Source organism: Castor canadensis, chromosome 13, assembly GCF_047511655.1.
Source record: "Castor canadensis chromosome 13, mCasCan1.hap1v2, whole genome shotgun sequence".
Lineage (NCBI taxonomy): Eukaryota > Metazoa > Chordata > Mammalia > Rodentia > Castoridae > Castor > Castor canadensis.
The window spans coordinates 11,035,079-11,055,410 of NC_133398.1; the positions used below are offsets into that span (position 1 = coordinate 11,035,079).

The following is a 20,332-nucleotide window of genomic DNA, read 5'->3' on the forward strand; positions in this document are numbered from 1 at the left end:
ACACTCAACCCACATCCAGAGTACATCACCTCTCCCTCAACATCCTCTGCCACTCTCACCTGGTCATCTGCTCCCAGCTAGCTCCGCCAGCTAAATTCCAAACTGACAGCCTTTCCCTGGCCCAAGGGGCCCCCATTAACCCAGGGGGTTGTGGGTAGCAGCAAAGTAATCAACAACCCTGTGATGGTTACAGTCAGTGTCCTGGAGACCAGGCCACTGTGTCTCAGGCCACAAATCACCCTTCTCCCGGACCTCCCCACCAAGTCTATTCCCAGCTCTGTGTTGAGGGGTCACACCTCCCAGTCCCCAGAGGTGTCTATGATGCCTCTTGGCCTAGCAAATGATGCCCATCAATCTTTGAATCACCCATCAAGCTTAAACTTGGGGCTTCCCAGCTTGGTGCCTCAAGGGCACCCAGCCCCAGCCTCCGACTACATGTGCCTAGGCACCATTCTTCCTGTGTCCTCAGTAGCTCCAGTGCCATTCCCCCCACCTCACCCCACACACATTCATTGCTGTTTTGGGGTGAAACTGCTTTTCACACACAAAGTAGACCACAGAAAGTGAGACCACAGGAGGAGAGACAAAGATTGCAGGCCACAGCAGCTTGGAGGCAACCGCCCTCTCGGGCTGAGCATCTGCAATGTGACTACCACTCCTGGTTAGTGGTCTCCTGCCTAGGACATTAACCAGCTTTGACCCGGCCTTGCAATGTGCTGTGTCCTCATGTCTGTAGACACACAGGTAGACTCGGGTGGTCTTGGATGTGCATCATGTAGGGAGCATCATGGGGGAAGCCACCCCTCCCCACAGCCCTACCTCTGCCTCTGGCACCTCCCACCTCCCCGGCTGGGTGTCCCAGGGCCTGGCGCTCTCCTTGCCAAGACCTGGGATGTAGATGGGACCAGGTGCTCTCGGCGTCTTCTGCCATCTGGCCGAGCTTGGTGCTGGAGCGCATCCCCCCAAGGCGATGCAGCAGAGGAGCAGGGATACGAAAAGCCCCGGGATAAACAGATAAACACGGAGCATCTTCCTCAGGCACTGCTGTTACTCAGGGGGAAAGCGTGCGACAGCAAACCGGGTATGAGAGGGAACAGAATGTAAAATGCGCATGAATTTGAAGATGAAACCAGAGGCTCCCGGAGGCTCAGCAACTGCTGCAGGCTGTACCCCCAGACCCCTCGGGGTAACATGTTTGCATCCTCTGCCCTTAGGGAGCCCTCCCGGGAAAGGCTGGAGAACTGTCTTCAGGAGAAGGTTCCGTCTTTATCTAGATGGCTCCAGAGTCCACCCATAGGCCGCCCTGTCCGTCCCCCACACACCTCATTCACCTGGCCACCTGCCCTGCCTTCTCATGGACCCGGAACTGGAGCAGTGTCCACCTGTGAGTCCCCATTTCTTGTCCTGCCTCACCCAGTTCCAGTCCCAAGGGCTTTGGGGCCAGTGGGCCTGAGTTTGAATCTCGACCCTGTCACTTGCCAGCTGTGACTTTGCAAAAATCACACCAGGCAGGAGGCTCACAGGTGTTTGTGAATATCACCCAGCCCTCTAGCAGCTGCCTAACACAGCGGCCTCCACCCTCTCGGGAGCTCACCCCACAGCCTCACGAGGCTCCAGGACCACTGCAAGGGGGGTTCAGGCCTCCTCAGAAATAGCAGTAATAATAACAGTGACGACAGATAGCAGCTAACAATTGCTGTGTCTTTATTATGTGGGGCCCTGCTCCGTGCACTTCGCTCCCTCTGGCCTTAACAAAAGCCTATGAGAGCTGGTCCGTTATTGTTCCATGTTACACATGAGGTTTGCCCAGGTCACATGGGTTACAGACAGCCAGGGCCAGGACCAGAACCTACCATGGCATCTGTGACATGAAGCCACCACACTGCATTCCTTGCCACCATCTCATCTTCCTTCCCAGCTGCCTCCCCATGGAACCAGCCTCCTTTCCACCCAAGAATGGGCCCATGACGATGTGTAGGGGTGATCCCTGGCCAGGTGGCCCCTGAGAGGCCATGTCCCCTGCAGGGGGCCCATGGGCAGGAGCTCCTAGAGATCTTGTGCACCCAGCTATTGCTGTGCCACCTCTTCTGCCAATCCACTGGGCTTTGGTAAGAGACTGGCACTAGTCCTGCCCAGGACCCAATGGAACCTGCTGCATAGGGCTCCACATTAGGCAGAGGGGCCCTGGTTTAGGAAGGAAGCCCTGCCCACCAAGCATCAGAGAGTGCCATTCCAAAGGGGGAGGAGGCAGGCAGTGAGGAAGGAAATGAAGGTTCTCTGAGCACTTTCAATGGGATGGGTCTTTCTCATTCATCCTCAGGGCTACTGATAGACCCATTTTACGGATTGGGAAACTGAGGCTCAGAAAAAAGGGGAGGTTCAATACCATTTAACTGTTGTCTTGGGGCTATTCAGTCAGATGCGTTGGATTTTAGGGAATTTGCATCGCGTTTGTGGAAACTCCACACTCTTACTCCAGAAATTGCTACCAGAAACTGTCTTATGGGGTTCAGATGCAGGAAGGCCACAGCAAAGGATACTTGCATGGACAGACATGGGGAGCAGGGAAAGGCCATGCAGGCCCCTCTGGGTAACACAGGGAGCCGCCTGTCCCTGGGATCCCGTGGCTCCTGCCAAGTTTCAGAACAATGAGATAGTGGCTGCCAAGCCCAAGTCAGGGGCCAAATATTTGTGGAATGCGGCCTGGAGCCACAGGCCGCACGGAACCCCACCTCAAAGAGGCCTTCCTTCTGCAGGGAACAAGCGCCCGCAATTCCAAGGCACCATGAACGCACAGTGCAGCTTCCCAGCTGCGCTCCTGGCTGTGGTCAAAGCAGCCATGAGCTAGCTGCATGTTATGTGTCTACCGGGCAGCCTGGGGCCAGTGCCCCAGTCCAGTGGCCAGACTGCCTGGGTTCAATGCTGGCTCCATTTCCTCTCACCACACGGTGCCTCAGTTTCCTCATCTGGAAAGTGGGGCTGATGTGGTAAGAGTGACCTCTAAGGACCACAGAGATTGATGTAAACTCCCAAGAACAGCCTGGCACACGGAAGGCCCCAGAAGCACTGGCTGCTTTCAGGGTTGCTTGTGCCAACTCTTACTGAGCAACTGAGGAGGGATCACCTTAATGTGACAATCTCAGGAAGTGAGGTTCAGAGAGGGGCAGATTTGCCCTGGGTCACACAGCTAGTAGGTGCAGAGAGGGGCTGCGTGGCTCCACGTGACAGCTCTGCACACTGCACTGCACACCTCCTCACTCACATGCACCGTGGCCACCTTCACAGAGCCCTTGGGTTGTTCCTTCCCTGTCCCTGGGAAGTCATGGGGGCTTGGGTTTAATTCCCTGGAAGGGCCTGGCTGCCCACTGGGTTGGGCTCTGAGCCTCCAAGTGGCCTTTCTTCCCAAGACTGCTACCTGGCCCTAGCCTCCCCCAATTTCTAGAAACTTCTTCCAGGAGGAAGTTCCACCTTTACCTCCTGCCAAATACAAATACATTAGCCACACAGAAGCTAATGGCTCCTTGAGGCTGTTTCTATGGAAGATGACCCATGACATCCCGGGCCACAGCCCGTCTGCGCGTGCGCACATGCTCAGCGCTCCTCTGGCGCCCGCAAGCTTTCGGCCCAGGCACACTCTCACTCTGTCTACACCGAGGGCAGTTGTGGCAGTGGCTCCTAGGATGACGGGTACTAGAGGCCCCAGGAGAACCATGTTGGCCCCAGAGGTGGCCATGGCAGCACTCCACGCTGGTTCCTCTAAGGAAGGCCCCTGAGTCCCCCAACCGAGGGAATAGCTTCAAAGGTGGCCTCCCCTAGGCAGAAGCCAGACCAGCTATGGCACCAGCTGATGTGCATGGGCGATTCTTCTCCTAAGAAACCTAGAAGGCACCACCACTCCCATTCTGCAGCTGAAGAAACTGAGGCTCCAGGAGAACCACAACTTGCAAATTAAGTCCAACAGTGGAGAAAGCATTTGCCCTGCTTCTTGTGTTGGCAGGACTGAGCAAGCAGAGCACAAGGCCAGGGGCAGGCAGGAGGGTGCCTGCTGTGCTGACTGGTTGGGGGAGAATTTGATACAGCAGCAGAGCCCGTACTGTGTACACACCAGGCATGTACTGAGTGCTAAACATACCATGTTCACCCTCCAGATGCCCAGGCAGAGGCTGCTAAGCTCCATGTGCAGAGGAAGAAATGAAAGTTCAGACAGGTTAAGTGCTGGGCCCAAGGTCATACAGCAGGCAACAGGCAGAACTGACACTTGAAACCAAGTTAGCCTGGTCCATCTACACTGCACACAACGCATGCGTGTGTGAATTCTGGCTGGGAGGTGCAGCTCTGGCTTCCCTTCCCCTGCCGGATAAGCAGACATTACCCATCCATCATTTGACAGGAAGCAGCCAGATCTCAGGCCAGAGTTGTGGGGGCCTGTCGTGCTGGAGGGGACAAGTCTCAGATGGTGTCTGGTTTCCGAACTGGTTCTGTGTCCCCTCTCCCTTTCCTGCCTCCCTCCCCTCCCCAAAGCCACACACACTGCTCAGATTCTGTAGCTCTGTGGCCCACGCAAGCCTAGCTTCTCTAAGGTGCTAGATTTGACCAGAAACCACTGACTCCCGGGAGGGGCTCCTAACTGCTCTCTTCCCTGAGGCAGCTGAGCCTCCCAAGGGTGGTGCAGAGCCTCGGCTGCAGGGGCTCCAGGCCTTTCCTCCCCTGCCCCCTGCTGTCTTGCCCTCCAACTCTATCCTCCTCCCCCACTGCCCCTCTCGCTCTGCTGTCTGAGGCTTCTCTGCAAGAAAGGTCTAGACCCACAGAACTGTGACTCAGCATTCCCAAATGGGTGCTACTACCTGCCCTTCTTGAGTCGCTGTCTCAGAAATGGCCACCCTGACATCTTGCCTTCTCTCAGAGCCCACACTCGGTCTTTACCCAGTCCTGCTGATTCTTCTTGTAAAACTCTCCACTACCCCCCAGATCCCCTGCCCTGCATTGGCTACAACCCTTCTCAGCAGGTCTCTGCAGCCCCCTCCTGCCTGCTTCCGGGCCTCCGAGCTCCCCTCTGATCCCACTTCCAGCCCACCATGGAAGGTTCCTGAACCTGCTGCTTCCCACCCTAAGCTCACGGCAGAAGGCCCCACACTCAGCTGGCACTAGCTTGCCCCCAGGCCCCTGTACCACAGCTTCACTGAATAGCCTCCCCTCCCCAGTGAAACAGCACCCAGTCCTTTGAGACTTTTCTTCGCACCAGCCAGGGCCTGGAAGACCCATCCATGACCTCTTAACATTCATCCACCAGGACCAGGTCTCTGGCCCGCTTCAGGCTCAGCACCTCTTGTAGGATCTTGGGAAAGTGCCATCCCCTCACTCCCCTCACTATGGTGTGCCTCGATGTCCTCACCATACAGAGAAGGGACAGTAGGACCTAGTCCTACAGGACTGTGTGGCACACTGGAAGCAATCAGGTGGCACATAGCATCCACGCAGGCTTCTCTATATAGCCTCTAAAAGAGTCTGCTCAGGACACAAACTGCTTCCTTAGCTGAGTCAGCGAACGCTGGCCTCCAAGAACAGGTGACCGTAGAGGTCATCTACAAGCCTCCCGTGCCTCGCTCAGATCTGGCACAAAACAGGGCTGAGGGAGAGCTGGTCAGATGGTCTCCAGCCAGTAGACCAATGGGGGTTCCTTTGGCCTCCTGAAACCCCTCAAACCTCAGAATCCCTGTGGCCACACGGGGATCAGACAAAAGTCACTGGGTGATTCATAACAGAACAAACCACATTCTGCAGGGCTCCCCTAGCCTTTTTAAATTAAAACAAACAAACAAACAAAAAAAAACCAGGGGCAGCCTCTGATCATATTTCACTTCCTCCTCCTTGAGTCATTAAACTAAATCCCGGAAGAAAAAATGTAGGGGCCATAACCGTTCTGTCTTAATTAAAGGAACACTGGGTTTCTGTTCGGGAGGCACTGGGGCTCAGGGACCTGATGGAAACCCCTGTGAAGATGAAGCTGAGACCTGCCAGGCATCCCCATTCATCCCTCCCATGAGGCTGCAACCCATTTTACAGATGAGAAAACCGAGAGGCAAAGAAGTTAAGAGACTTGTCAAGCTCACAAAGCTGGCAAACAGCACAGCCTGCATTTGAATTTGGAGTCTCTCTTGAGAACCTAGGCCATCCTTGGAGACCACCAGGAGCCAGGAGAAGCTAGGTCTCACTCTGTCAGGATCCATAGGTCCCTTAACAGGTCCATCTTCCCGTGACCCTTACTCTCCCAAGAAATGAACTTGCTCTCTCTGCCAAGCCTTCGCAGGCTGTGCACCCCATCTGCAGTGAATGGACTCCTGGCAAACCTTGCTCCTCCTTCAGTGCCCATCAGGGCTGTCTCTTCCAGGCAGCCTTCCTAGACTCCTCCCCAGCCTTCCTAGACTTGGGCCTAACAGCCCTGGTCCCTCATTTTGTCTTTGCCTGATCATGCCTTTCCTTCCATTGTGGGCAGAGACCAGAGCACTCACCTCCAGAGCCCAGCAGGCACGGAGGCAGGGCTGGGTAAAGGCCACCGACCCAGCCAGAAATGCCAGTAGTCACGTGGAAGGAGCCTGGTGACCCTGGGCTGGCCCATCTGGGGTCGCCAAGGAAATGCCCAGGGTTTAAAGGAAGAGGTGGATTTCAAAGCAGAAATTCTTGAGAGCACAGCCCTCCCACATCTTGGCTCAGCCCATGGCTAGTCCCCTTCCACTAACAGAGGGAAGGTAAAATCAGCAGATAACCACCCCCACCAACTCCACCCCGGGACAGAGGGCATCAGTGTTTGTCCCAAACTTGCCTGGGCTGCAGCAGAGCATCAGTCTGCCAGCGGTCCCCACATAGGACAAGTTCTGGAACCCCTGACCTCCCCAAATTTTCTTTCCTGTGGGAGGAGCCCAGGCAATCAGAACATGCACCCCGGGGATGAGAACTGCATTCTCTGCTTTTCCCACCACCCCAGGAGTTTTGGCAAAGCCCTTGGATCACTCAACATGAAACCTGCTGGCAACCCTACCCCGTCAGGCCCCCATGGCTAGTGCCCTTGTTGGCTGTCCCTGCTGGGCAGGTGGCCACAGGAGCAGCGGGTGGCAGAGGTCAGTCAGATGGTCCTGTGAGCTCAGGCCCTGGAGGTCTCTTGTGTCTGGCTCCTTGTCACTTGCTATGCACACCCCCTGAGGGGCACAGGCGGCAGGAAAGGGCTACCAGTTTCGCATAGCAGGAGGCTGGCAGAGCTGTGTACCTTTCAAAGTGCCTCCTAAGCAGCTCCAGGGAAGGTCTGCTCAGCCCAGAGTTGATGGCAGACACACAGTGCCCAGGGCCTCCGGGGACCCAAGTGGCCTCTCTGTGCTCAAGGCAGGTGAAGGACAAGGGGCCCCAGGCTGTGTACGACACTTTCCCTTCCCAAGACCCTGCTAAAGGAAACTCCCCCACCACACACTGTTCCAAGAATAGCTCCACTGCCCCCCCCATAGGGAATGGAACTTGTCATGACTGCCACGGAGGCCACTGCTCACCAGTGGACGGCAGTGGCCTCTGAAACCAGCGCAGCTTGGAATGCAATTAGTTATCCTGGACAGTCTCATCCTGCTCCCCCATTCTATCACTGGGAAACTGAGGCAGGAGGGCAAAAGACTGGCCAGTGCCATGAGCACAGCAATGGCAACATGTGTCTAGGGACCGATGCCCATGATGCTGTGCTCTACCCTGCCCCCACCCCATCACCAGGCACCACACAGTGGGCACTGGGAGTCAATCTGTCTTGTTCCTCTGCTCCCCACCCATCCCATAGGGCCCAGCAAATCCTGGGACACCTAAGTCCTTGCTGTCCTGTTCAAAGGTTGGCTCTTCTATTCTCTTCTTTGTGTACCAGGTCAAACGTTGTCTACTGCCCACGAGAGAAAAGAGCTTGGCAGGCAGCAGTCCTGGGTTCAAGTCTTGGCTCTGCCACGCCCCCACTGTGTGCCCCATCATGGACAAAATGGTGGCAAGGACAGCACCTACTGTCCTGAGCTGCTAGATTGCTACACCGACATTACACGGGTCAAAAGTGCTTAGCTCCAGACCTGGCCTCTACCAGACAGCCAGTCAGTGGGGTCATTGTTTGATTTTTATCACATCCTTATTCGGATTCTGTGTTTCACTCGCCAAAACAAGGCCGTGAGTCCAGGAATGGAGGACTTGGAGTGGCCTGCTTGCCTTCCTTTCTTCCTTTAGCATGTACTTCCTGCTGCTTCCTCTGTGCTGAAGACTCGGGACCCTTGGGCAACAGAGACAAAGCCCCTGCTCTTAGAGGGTCCCCAGGATGGTATCCACAGGCCAGGAAAGAGCAGGACAGCGTCCCAGGAAGACAAGAGGCCAGGTCATGCACAACTTCTCACCTGGAACAGAGTCTGAGTGGTCTAGACGCTGGGCAGGACTGAACCAAGGGGAAGGGAGCTCGTGATAGAGAAAGCACAATGGCTGAACAGAGTTCTATAGGCCAGCCCCTGCCCTCGGTTCCTGAGATCTCTCTGTAGTCACACCTGCTTCCCCTTCCAGAACAATAGCCACCTCTACCCTGTGCCAGCCGCCCCTCGCCCCATCTGCAGTTCCACTGCCACGGGGACTGATGCAGGCATATGGTAGCTGAGGCCCCAGAGGACATGCAGTGCCAGATTCTGGCACCGGGGCTCGGCCACCTGCCAGCACACCTTCCCTGCCAGCCGGCCACAACTGTCGGGCATATGCCAGGTGCCAGCCCCCTTGGCAGCTACAGTTGGGCTCAGGCCAGCTGTCCACAGTCCCAAGGGGGCTGGACTCCCAGACCAGGTCCTGGTGTGGCCTCTCCCCAGGAGGAGATGGCCATAAACCCACGTCCTCCATGACCCTGCTAGGTGGGCATCACCAGCCTGGATCACAGAGACACTTCCAGTCAGGTCAGCAGGGCCTCTTGAGAATGACAGCACAATCTCCAAGTGATACAATCTCTGGTGACACTGACCCTCCCATCTAGTCCTGCCACCTACATGGTCACATAATTACAGGTCCCGGGGCTACTCCTGTGTCTTCCTCCTGACCAGGATCTTCGCTGGACCCGAGTTAACCTGGGACCAACTTGTGACCACTTTCTACTCCACGTGAGTGACTTCTGCTCTGAGCATGGTAGCCAGAGACTCACACAGCTTGGACTCTCACAGGGATACCCAGTCTCAGGAAAGTTATTGCCAGTCTCAGGGCCTCAGTTTCCCCACCCACAACATGGGTGAGTGGGGTTCCATCATCTAGGAGGCCCTTCTCATGCTGGTGTGGTCTGTGGGCTGAGTGACTCACTTAGGTGCCCTCAAACTGAGCTTGGGAATCTGGGACCAATCACATGTCATTTCTGGGGAGAAAACTAGACCTTTTGGGTCTGGAATTGCTCTTGCTTTGGAACACTTTCTGAGCTCTCAGGCCATGTGCACAGCTATGTGGGGGCCAGGCTCACACGCCCTTGGGCTCCTGGACACAGCACAGAGGTGCAGGGGGCGGGGTGGAGCACCCCTAAGGCACCCATCTGATAGATGAAACGGAGGCCCTCAGAGGTTCCATGACTTGGTGACCGCGCACCAACTAGAAAGGCCGAGCGTGGATGGGATGCAGGCTGAGGCCTCACCTGACATGCTCGGCAGTGAGGAAGCAAATGGGGAGGGTGGGACCCAGATCAAGGTGTTGTGCTGTATCACTTGGGTAATCAAGGGGGCTTTGGGGAAGCAGCACACCTGGCTGGGAACAGCAGGCAGTCAGGAACAAGTGGACAAGCAGCCTAGTGCAGGCTCTGGAGTCTGAGGGCTCTGGGTTCAAATTCTGTGTTGCTCTGTTCAGCCACATGAGCTTGGGCCAGTCCCAGGGTCACTTCTCTGCAGTTCCCTCCTTTGTAAACAGGGTCATGGCAGGACCCACCTTGTGTATTTGCTGAAAGACTGCATGAGGACAGGTAAAATGCCGGCCCCGAACTATCAGGGCTCAAGTACACATGGGAGCTAGACAAGTGGGGCTGCTGTCATCCTTTCATTACCATTATCATATGCAACCAGTACTCATTCAACAGCAAGACCCCACAAGAACTGCCTGTAAACCAGCTGCACAGTAAGTCAGTCCTCTCCCCTGGGGACCTCAGGCTCGTGGGCAACCAAGACCTGGGGTCGGTGGAAGTGGCAGGATATGTCCAGGGCCTCTGGAGGACTCTTTCCCATTATGGGAGGGTGGGAGAGGCCCACTCTGGCTCTAGCTTCGTCCTCCCAGAAGCTGGGAAATGACAGCAAAGCATTTTATAAAGTCACCAGGACAAGGAACCTGAGCTAGCCCCTCCCCCCGCCATTTCAATAAAATAAATCTTGGCTGGCAGCTGTCAAGAGACTCTATATATTTACATGACGATTGTGCCTCATGATCACAGAGCTCATGGTTCTGGCAGACAGTATGTGGCAGGGATGACAGTGGTCCTAGGAGAGTCACTATTTTCCAGCGACATTTATTGTCCGTTATATCCTGGCGTTTACAGGGCTCTGCTCCAGGCCTGGCAGGAATATAGCACACCATGGGGCTGGTGCCTGAATATTCCAGCCTCAGTGTTGCTCACACATCCTTGGGCTCATCCATCCACCTGGGTCTTTGTGTGGCGCAGAGGCCCTGGGGAGCTGTAGGGCCTCAGGTGAGGGGGGCTGAGGTCTACAAGTGCAGGTAGCTCCACCAAGCCCCTGGCTTAGCTCCAACCTGTTGTGCAGCCTGGGGCACTCCTGTCTCTGTGACCTTCCTGGGCATGGGTGGGTGGGTGGCCTCCTTACTCCAGGTCTTTCCTCTTCTGGGCCCTGGAACCCCAATCAAAAAGTCAAGGGGCTGCACTGTTGACACGGAGGGTCTGCCTCTAAGCTCTCTGACTTAGCCACATGTCCCTCTGCCCCCCACGGTCAGGGAGGCCTCTGGCATGCCAATATCACTGTGCCCCAGGTGAGCCAGGGCCTCTCAGGCAGGAAGGAGGAGGGGATTGAGCAGGCAGAGCCCTCACACTGCACTGCGCTCACCATCTACCCATTTCACAGGTAAAGAAACCGTAGCACAGAGGGGAAGTGGCTCTGCTGGAAGGAGGGAGGTGGATTCACACTGGAGGCTAGAGTCTCCGGAGCTCATGGCTGGATGCCCACCAGAAGTCGGGAAGCAACCAAGCCCCTCAGTCCCGATGCCCTGGAGGCCCACAGCGGGGACACCCGGCCTCAGCCCCGAGTGGCTTCAGAGCACTTCAATGAAATGAGAGAGCAAGGAAAGTGCAGGCAACGCTGATGACTCAGATAACCTTTGAAGCTGGGAGGCAGGCGGAAGCGGGCAGCGTTTCTGGGGGGTTCGTCTCATTTCCTAGAAGGATGTGTTACCAGTGTTTGTTTAATCAGCACTTAGCTAGAGCATCCACAGCCACCTGCGTTCGAGGTGGCACTGCTCAGCTGGCCTGCCTCTGCAGCAATCACAGCCTGGCAGGTGGGGCCGCAGCCGTGTTGCCAGGGGAGACGTCAGTTCACAGACAGGGGGGCAGGCTGGGACTGGGAGCTGCTGCAGGGACACACAGCAGGAACTTAAAGTCTTCAAAGCCCTTTGCCAAGAGGTCAATTTTTCTATTTACGGGGACAGGAAAGGAGAGACACTCTCAAGCTTTAAAAGAAAGAGGGAGCAAAAAGGAGAGCCAAACAGTGTGGCAGCAAGGGCCCCAGCCAGCTCAAAGGGACTCAGACACTGTGCAGTTGGAATTCTTGTGGCTGAAGGGTCACGCGATTTCCTCTGCAAAAGGCAGGGTTGAAAAAGTCTGACGGGGGGCGGGGGTGACAGGGAGGGAACTGTCCACAAGACTAGGAATCATGAGTTCCAACCCTGGCTGCCGCACAGACTAGCTGGCCCTCTCTGGGCCTTACTTTACCCTCATCGATTTACTCTGCACCAAGTGTTGCTCTGTGCACTTGAATGTCATTAACTTACTTACCCCTGTGAGACAGGTTCAAGGCTATCTCCACCGTGCAGAAGGAGAGCACAAAGATACAAATGTGAGATGCTGGGTATAGGTGGAGACACCAGGATAGGACGCCAGGCAGTACAGCTCTGCCATCCACACTAACCACTGGAGGCTCGGCTCTCCACCTGCAGCAGGCGCTAGCAATCCCTAGGGACTGGAGGCCCCAGTCACCGGCAGCCTGATTTCGGATCTCCAGAACCGTCCTCCTCCATCCCAGCTGCTGCTCCCATCTGCTATCTTTTCAGTGAAGTTGGATTTCTTCACTACTCTCAGCAGCCTTTATAAACCACAGTCCAGGAGCCCTACTACAGGAGGCTCCCCAGGGCACAGCAGCCATCGACCTGGCTCTTTGAGCCTCACTGAGAGCCACCAGTCTGAGCAGGAATGGACAACCCCACTGTGATGTCTGTTTTGGAGTTTTGCACTCAGGTCGGCCTCTGGGACGGCAGGAGGGAGACTGCCATTCAGCCATCCAAGAAAGAGAGGAAAAAACATCTGTTCATAGCCAGACAGAGCCGCTCTGTGGAAGTGATGCTCCTGATGAGACAAGCAGCCCAGCTGTGCCACGGATTCCCACAAAGCCTGACCTTGGAGCATCTACGTGGAAGGCTCAAAGGCTTGGGTGGTCACTAAGCTTCTAAACTACGCCCGGATGTTCAATCATGCAATTCCAGAGGAAATTTGGTTCCGACCCCAAACCTGGGCTCGTCTTCCAAAACAAAATTCTTCCAACAACAGACATTTTTTGCCTTAAACAAGCAGATCTCTGTTTTGCTCTAATCTCTAGAGTAGGTAATACTCAACACTAAGAAGAAACAGCTACGAAATCACACTCCCCCTACGTGCCACGCACTGCACCATGCATGTGGGTCCTCCTGCTCACCCCATGACAGGGGTGTTGCTATCTCCATTTTGCAGATAAGGAAACCAAGGCTCAGAGAAGTGCAAATCCACATAGACAGCAGAGGAGGGAGTTGAAATCCAGTACCAGACTGAGTGCAAAGCAGGGGGTGAATCTCAGCAGAATCTGTTGCACTCCCCAGGTGTAGAAACACAGAGAAAGTTCTGTAGGGCAGGGCACACCAGGTGTCAGGTCCTGAATGCATGCGTGCTTTCCTCTATATGTATTGGGATGATTTCACAGCCAGGAGGGGAGAAGGGCAGGGTCGGCCCAAGTGCGGCTAGAATAACTACACAGGGGCCTCTTCAAAGACACTGGAATTCATTAATTGGGAATTTTGTGCTGAAACCCAAAAAATATCCCCAGCTTTACTCATATCTGTCAGCACTGGATAATTATTAAACACACTTGCAGGGAGGCTGTGCCCACTTACTGGAGACCTCATGTCTCCTTGGACACCTCAGAAAGCACCCCCTTCTCCCACATCCCTTGGTAATCCAGCAGCCCACATCATGTATTTTAAATATAAGGAAACTGAGGCAGAAAGCAAAGAAGTGATATGCCAAAGGACGGACGCTCAATGATTTGCTCACTCAATCCACAAACACGGACAGGGCACCTACCTTGTGGCAGGCAGTGGGGATCAGTCCCTGTCCTTGCCGGGGTCCTTGTATAGAGATGAGTGTGTCACACACCAAGATCTCTGACCCACTGTGACCATGGTGTTGTGCACCAGGGTGTGGAAACATGAGGAAAGGTATCTGTGATCTGCCTGGGGCAGGAGGAGTGTTTCCTCAGAACAGGAAGCAGCTGTGAGTAAAGGAGCAGGGGCGGGCACTCCAGGCAGAAGGCATGGCATATGCAAAGGCCCGGAGGCTAGGCAAGTCCAGCTGCGAGTTGTAGGCTAGATACCCAAATGACGGCAGTGGCATGGGGTCTGCAGAGAGGAGAGGGCCTCAGGGAACAAATCGACAGGGTCCCGTGACCACCTGCACAAAACTGTGCAGGACGCAGAGCCAGGGCTAGAATGCAGCTCTTCTGCACACCACCCCACCTCCCACAGCACCAAACCCAGAAATAATGTCCCCAGCAGCTTGTGTGATGAATTGAAGTCCGCAGCTTCTTTCCTTTGCCACCCTTGCCACGCCACCATCTCAGCTGTCCTGTGTCCGTGGGACACAGGAAGGAAACGCCTACAGGACCTCAGGAACGTTCCCAGCTACAAGAGTCTCTCTTACTCAGTATTTATTAAGCTCTTCCTGTGTACTATGGCCCATACTGGGTACAGGAAGAACCCAGAAAGGGTTGCCACAGACCTCGTGGTCCCTAGTCCTTCTGACTTGGGCTGGAATGTTCTCCTACTTCACAGGAGGGGAGCAGCGAGGCTGGGAGAGGCTGGGGACCGGGACACACTTGCTCAAGATCACTTGGCTGGGAAGTGTCAGGATGGGACTCTAACCCGGAAATGTCTGACCACAGAGACTTTGCCAAAAGAGATAAGGGCCCCTGGGGGAACAAAAGAGGCTGGGTTCCTGCCTTCCTCCCACAGGCTGCCCTTTATCCATAGTGGGGGAGACCTCATGGGCAGGTGCTGTTGGAAATGGGGGACCTTGTCATTACTGGGAGGGCTATTCTCCCACCCCAAGCAGCAAACCAGGCTGAGACTGCTCTGCTGGCTGACTTGTCCTTGGCACCTGTCCTGAAGCATCTAAAATGAGTCCAGGAGGGACAGGTTCTGGAGTCAGGACCTTGCTCTCCTCTGAGACTTGGGGTCCATTCAGTGGGGTGATGTGACCTGCCCCTGCTGCCCAGGCTGGTCCTTGCTGTGGGACAGCTCTCTCCCTTGGCTGGTCTCCTCCACGGGAATGCCAGCAGGTTCCCAGGACCAGAATCAGCAGGGCCTGTCTTCCTCATCCCTTATGTTCCCTGCACAAAACTCACATTTACCTGGAACCTATAAATGTGACCTTATTTAGAAGCACAGACTTACAAGCTTGCATTTGTGATTTGGGGGCTTTATGATGGTACTGATGTGATACGCATTCTGCAGAAATCATACATTGAGTTTTGATCTTCTCCCAGGCGAGGCACACGTGGTATGAGCCTCAGCAGTCACAAGATCATAAATCACAGATCACCTGACGATCTATAGTGCACTGTGATAAGCTAGGATGCCCAGCAGGTTTGCTGGTTAGATGTACTTCTGATTCCGTATTTGCAGTGGGCTTTTCTGGACCTCAGTCAGGCACGTCTACAAGGAGTTGCAAGTAAAGCCATGGTGAATGGAGGCTGTGCAAGATTGGAGTGGCCCTCATCCAATGACAAGGGTCTTTGTAAGAGGGAACTTTGCATCCACACACGGGAAGGGGGCCACATGACAATAGTGACTACGGAAATGGATCACAACTCAGGGAACATCCAGGGTTGCTGGCATCCATCAGAGGCAAAGAACGGGCATGGCCCAGATTCTCCTCAGAGCCTCCAGAGGAACCCACCCCACGTCACCTCGCTTCCCAACACCTCGCCTCAAGAACTGGGAGCAAATGAGTGCCTGTCATTTTAAGCTACTCAATTTGTGGTCATTTAAGACAGCCCCAGGAAAGTAATACCCCTGGGCAGAGGTGGTGCACATGTGACCATGACAAGCTGAGTGGCGGAGGTGTTGGCGCTTCCCTGGGGCTCTACTTCTGTTCTGTGTACAGAGGAAGCGAGTCAGTGGCTCCCAGGCCTGGGATTTTGCAGGCCTGTGAAGTTTCCCCCAAATTTTGAAGACAGACATAAGGCTGCCCACATTTTCTGGCACCTAGAATAAAATTTTCATCCATTATCACCATTCTTCAAAAGAGAAAGGACACTTTGACATCAGTATCAGCTAACACTAGGCTCGTCTTCATGCTTTCTCATTTCACTTGGAATGGGTGGGAGTGTCACACAGCCCCAGGCCTGGCCTGCCAACGGATGTGGAACCCAGCAAACTCAAGCCACTGAACTTGGGACTTCCTTTCATCATAACTAAGAAGGGAGGCCAGTCTTCCTTACTCCCCTGTGAGTACAGAAAAAGGTGTTCTCCTTCCTAGGAATTTGATTGATCCGTTCCAGCAAACCTGTGGGTAATTCTGGCTAAGGCCCATTTGGACGGGTCCATTTCCCAGCTGGAGGTAGGAATCAACCCTGGTCTGTCAATCAAGAGGCCCTCTGGTCAAAGGGAAAAGAAAATAGAAACAAAAAAGCAAAGAGGGTGGGAGACCACTGGCTCTTTTCGGGAAAAGAAAAGTGATTTGTGAAATTATGCAACGTGCAGACGTGACGCACCAGTGACTCCAGCTTTCTTCAAAGTCACCTCATAAACCTGCGCCTGGCCACAGAGAGGCCAGATGCCTGGCGCTCCAGAAGGGCCTTTCAAAACATGTGGCCCTGGCGGCCTGATGACCCAGTGGACCCTGTGATTCAGGAACGACTGCCCCACAGTAAAGGGGAGGTGTGGGGGGGGGGCGGGCGGCATGCTGAAACACAACGTTCCCAGTGTTCCTTCCCGGTAACTCAAGAGTGCTCCATCTCAAGATGCTCCCAAGGTTGGGGACATGCTCACCCATGTGCTGCTGGCTGGGAGGGTGGGGCCGGTCTGCCCAGGGCAACAAACTACCGCAGATGATAAGGTCTGACGCCACAGATGCCTTCCCAGGCCAGAGTCCGTCTCCCCTCCCTCCATGTGCATGCCGAGGCCAGGGGCAGGGTGGGCCCCTGTTCTCAGGAAGCCAGGAAACACACTCTTTTCTGGGCTAAATGCCCAGATTCCTGCAGCAGTCACAGGACACACTTTTTGTGAGCTGATCCAAAGCCACAAGCGTGGAGTGGTAGTTTCTCCCAAGCACTGTGATCCTGCAGGGATGCAGACAGGAACACCTGGGTTCTCAGCTCAGAGCTGGTCAGGGAGGGAGATCCCGCTGACCCCAGACAGGCAGGGGCTCCAATCCTGTCCTTGATATGTAACCAAGGGACAGGCCTGTCCTTTGGGGGCCTGGGTAGTTTTTTTCCTTTTGAGAAAATGAGCATTAATGAATTCTGCCATCTCTGTCAAGCATTTCTTGAGAGGCTCACTGAGCCAGGCACTGTTGGAGGAGCTGAGGACCAGGAGGCAATGAGGCTCTGTCCTTGGAGAGGCAGATGCAGACATGGACGCAGATGGACATAGTCATTCAGACCATGGTAAGCACCACAAGGAAGCCAAAGCCGAAGAGTGGGTCAGGTGGTACAATCGAGGGGACCCAGTCTCTCAGGGCCTTTGGAGAATTAAATCAGATCACAGCAAATCGCTGAGCACTTAACAGAGAAACAGGGTTCTCCTGTCCTCACGTACCACAGGTGGGGTGAGAAAGGCCAGTAAGAGAAAAGGGGGAGAGGGCTGGTTTGAGGCTTGACTCAGCCCATGTTTCCCATGGGTCCCAGGGGGAGACCTTGTCCGGCCTAATCCCAGAAAGCTCCCTGCTCTTTCTTGGCAGGAAAGCTATATTTTTCATATCATGCCCCAGGCTAGCTCACGGGGAAGGCACGTTAGCCTTCTGGACCTCCTTCGGCCACCAAGCAGACGAGTGCCCATCCTGCCACCCTGCCCCACACCTAATGTAATGCTGTGAGCCCCTGGCACTGCCTGGGACACCTCCCCACCCGGTCAGCTGCGGGAACCTATGACCCCAGCCCGCCCTGACACACGACATGCCACAGGTGGGTATTACAACCCGAAGCAGCCGCTGTCAGAGTGTCACCTCTGACTTCTCCAGACCAGAGCAGTAAACAAGCACAGGCAGGGCCAACTCAGTCCCTGTGACTACACGGCACGCTCCCCCGGAAGCATGATAGGCCCGGGGCTCTTGCAGATTAAGGCGAGAGCCTGGAAATCAGGGAAATAAATGTACCCGCGGCAGGCGACCAGCACGCAGGGCCTTGGTGACGCACTCCCATGAGCTCTGACTTCTCTCATCCCTGGGAATCAAAACAACTTCTCTGACGGGGAAAAAATGACACTCAGAAATCCGGATTTAGGGAAAATAACACATCCATGGCACTTTTTTTTCCCTTCCCTGCAAGCTTTACATATTTTATCATTTATTCTCACATTGTCCCCAGCACATTGGTAGGCGTTGGTCTTGTTTTTCACAGGAAAGCTGTTACAGAGGCTGAGGGTGCGGAGGTGAGGGGCCTCCCACTTGACACCCAGGGGAGGGGGACAGCGGCTCCCAGTGTGGGGGTGAGCTCAGCTCAGAGAGGCTCTGGGGCACCTGCAGTGACATCCATACCAGGGCTTCCCTGACAGCCTCCCCTCCAGCCTCAGCATCACCCCCACGAGACCACTTCCCACACACCACTAGAATCAAGTTCCTAAACCCTGATCTAACCATGTGCTCAGCCCTTATCAACTTAAGTCTTCCAGATCAAACAGTCCCTCTTGGGCTTAGCACCTGAGGCCTGCAACCTATCTGACTCCAATCCCTGATGGCCCCTGTCACTTGTCATGTCAGCTCCACAGAGTGTTTTCCTCAAGCCTGTTTCACTTGGTACATAGTAGCCTCATGTGCTACCTGACATGTAACCAACTGATCCTAGAAGGAACCAGCTCAGGGGTTTCCAGAAGAGGCAGATGTGGGTTTGAACCCTTGCTGTGTGACCTTGGGTAAGTCACTTTATCTCTGAGTTGTGAGTTTATTTTAAAAATGGAGTTGTCTAAAGAGGAGGACTAGCCGATGACTAGCACACACAGATCCCTATGGGGGGCTCTGGTGAGAAAGTAATAATAACAGCAAGAGGAGGTGGTATTGTTTAAAGGTGGCTAATGTTTACACATTAACAATAACATACCGTGAAGAGACCTGGCATTTATGGAGGAGGAGCTGGGTGGAGGTCCAGGCTTGAGCACGTTCCTCTCTGAACATACTCCAGGGACATGCAGGAGGTTCACTGCTCACACTAAGTCAGTAACTAGGGACTCAGCAGCCTTTGATTTGTCACAGAATCTATTACTGCTTCATGATCTTTCTTTTTTTCCCCCTTTTTGGTGGTGGTGGGGTTTGAACTCAGGGCCTTGCATTGCCTCACACTTGCTAGAAGGTATTCTACTACTACTTGAGCCATGCCCCCAGTTCAAGCTGTGAGTTTTGTTTCTCCTCTCACTCTTAGGCTGACCTATGGCTTCTGCAATGCCTTGCACTTACATTTTGCTCCCCACCCAAAATCCAGGTACTGAGGCCAGGAACCAAAGAGAGTCATACAGCCAAGAACACATTGTCCATTCTTGACTGATAGGACACTGAACCATGCCACCCACCCCGTCACCTATGGGGAAATTCTAAGACCTGGGACGCTAAAGCCCAGGGAGCATTCTCTCTAACCTACAGCCCATGCAGGACTCTCCACCTGGGAACCAAAGCACCACCCAGCCACCCTGCCAGCTCCACTTCTATCCTGCCCTCTATCTGCAACATCTCCACCCGCCCGCCCCCCCCCACCCCGACACACAGAGCAGCCCAGACCACCCCCTGCTCCAAACACTTCCAAATGCCCATCATCACAGGACAGAGGCCCTATCTGTCCTGTACAGGATCCTGTACAGGGCACAGGGGTGTGAGTCATTGCCACTTGGCCCAGGTTCCCTCTGTCCAGATGACCTGTTTGCCCCTAAGAGAGGACCCCTTTGATGCAGAGGACACAAGCCTATGCCTCTGCATCACCCCAAAGGGAACAAGGCCTTAGAACAAGTGGGGTACACTATCCCTTCCCCTGGGGATGTACTGCTCCTTCCCTTGAGACTGTCACTGAGGGCTACACCAGGCTGGGCCCCAGGTGGACTACAGGAACCACAGAGGAGAGTGGGTCTGTCCCAGCCTTGAAGGGGCTCCCAGTCAGGATATTGGGGGAAGCGGGGGTGATGCTGAGGACAGGAAGCACAGCAGGCCATGGGCTCAGAGTAGGGGGCCTAAGCTGGGTCTTGGGGTTTGAGGAGGCTCCCTTGAGGAGGGATGTTTGAGAAGCAAGAAGAGAGGCAGGGGGCCCAGAGACACAGCACAGGGCAGGGTGGGGTCTAGCAGGTTCCATATAGGGGTGGGGGATTGAGTGGGTATTTCTGAATGTCAACCTGTTACCAATGGTTCCATATCATTATTTCCTCAGTCACCCCTCACCACAGGGCCAGTGAAGTAAAGAATGATCTTACTTCAAAGATGGGGAAACCAAGGCTCAGAGAGGTATTTACTCAAAGGCACTCAGTGGGTTTGTGGCGTAGAGGGGAGAACCCTGGTTTAAATGTGTGGTCACCTAAATCTCGTTCCTTGAAGTTTAAAAATGCTTTAAAAACATTCATTGTAGAAGAATTCCACGGGATGTTCTCAGGGACCTTCTTCCATCCA

At 54.6% G+C, this 20,332-nt stretch overlaps 1 protein-coding gene across 6 annotated transcripts in view; it reads right to left on the reverse strand.

The window, feature by feature from the left end:
* Positions 1–20,332, reverse strand: part of Nek6 (NIMA related kinase 6) — a 74,318-nt gene that overhangs the window by 41,139 nt on the left and 12,847 nt on the right. Inside the window, exon 1 of one of the 6 annotated variants that reach the window (XM_074053233.1) lies at positions 13,559–13,716. The exons of 4 other annotated variants lie outside the window; for them this stretch is intronic. The gene's annotated coding sequence lies outside the window, so the exon portion shown is untranslated. Of the gene's footprint in view, positions 1–6,509; positions 6,532–13,558; positions 13,717–20,332 lie in introns of those variants that run through there. One more of the 6 variants, XM_074053234.1, reaches the window with a different exon arrangement.